General features: G+C 40.1%; 1 pseudogene across 1 annotated transcript; it reads right to left on the reverse strand.

Moving 5' to 3' along the window:
* Positions 1-595: 595 nt before the first annotated feature.
* Positions 596-1,372, reverse strand: LOC108299294 (annotated as a pseudogene). The gene has a single exon (XR_001822891.2). The product of XR_001822891.2 is annotated as a translationally-controlled tumor protein-like (transcript).
* Positions 1,373-1,409: the final 37 nt, after the last annotated feature.

Raw genomic sequence — 1,409 nt, forward strand, 5'->3', positions numbered from 1 at the left:
AAAATTAACTCCAGATGGATTAAAGACTTAAACATAAGACCTAACACCATAAAAACCCTAGAAGAAAATCTAGGCAAAACCATTCAGGACATAGGCGTAGGCAAGGACTTCATGACCAAAACACCAAAAGCATTGACAACAAAAGCCAAAATAGACAAATGGGACCTAATCAAACTCCACAGCTTCCGCATGGCAAAAGAAACAGTCATTAGAGTGAATTGCCAACCAGCATGCACCAGGACAGTATATTGTCCTCACTGATATTTTAAGAGAAATTCCTGGAAATTTTTTTGGAAAATAGTTCTTTCTTAATAATTGTATTTTTCAGATTAAATTAAATATCCCCAGGTTCTGCAGCTGTTTTATCTTCACCTTTTGAAATCCCATCTCCATTCTCATGCCCCTCTTTGCTTTTTTTGTTTTACATTATCTTTTAAAAACCATGGCACACCGAGATAAATAAAACTCTATCGGTGTTATAAACAGAACAGTGGAGTGAAAGTGATTAAGGCAGTTTGCTTCCCTCAAGGAATCTTTCATTTCAGTGTTTTATTTTAGCGACTTCACCATGATGTTGACTAGGCACATGGTCAAATTTTTTTTTTTTTTAGTTTAAATGCATTTTATTTTTAGAGAACATACATGACATTTTTTTCTTAAAAACAATGCCTCCACTCCAAATAAATCACGGTCAAAATAAATGAAGATCTCAAGATGGCATCAGTCCCATTTGTCTTAAGTCTTGGTGTGTGGATGACAAGCAGGAGCCAGTTATGACGACAGGTGATAGATCCAAAGTAATTGCCAAATTTGTTAACATTTTTCCATTTCTAAACCATCCTTAAAGAAAATCATATATGGGGTCACACCATCCTCACGGTAGTCCAATGGAGCAACCATTCCATCTGGATTAATGTTTTCACCAGTAAAGAACTGGTCGTTTTTGAAATTAACAAGGATGTGCTTGATTTGTTCTGCAGCCCCTGTCATAAAAGGTTTTACTCTTTCTGGTCTCTGTTCTTCAAGTTTGCCTTTGATTGATTTCATGTAATCTTTGATGTACTTCTTGCAGGCTTCTTTGTGAAACTTGTTTCCTGCAGGTGGTGGTTCATAACAATAAAGACACCAGTGATTACTGTGCTTTGGGTACCTTCGCCCTGGGGGCCTTCAGCGGAGGCATTTCCACCAATGAGCGAGTCATCAATGTTACCTTCTGTCCTACTGACCATCATCCCCTCCACCTCCAGGCACAGCCCATCCGCGATCTCCCGGATCTTGTAGATGTCAGAGAACATCTCATTGTGGCTGATGAGATCCCGGTAGATAATCATGATGGCGGCTGACAGGAGAGGACCACGGCGCTAGCTTAGCAGGAGTCGGAAAGCTCCGCTCGAGGGCGGTGCAACCCG

Source organism: Cebus imitator, unplaced genomic scaffold, assembly GCF_001604975.1.
Source record: "Cebus imitator isolate Cc_AM_T3 unplaced genomic scaffold, Cebus_imitator-1.0 Scaffold4435, whole genome shotgun sequence".
NCBI classification, from domain to species: Eukaryota; Metazoa; Chordata; class Mammalia; order Primates; family Cebidae; genus Cebus; species Cebus imitator.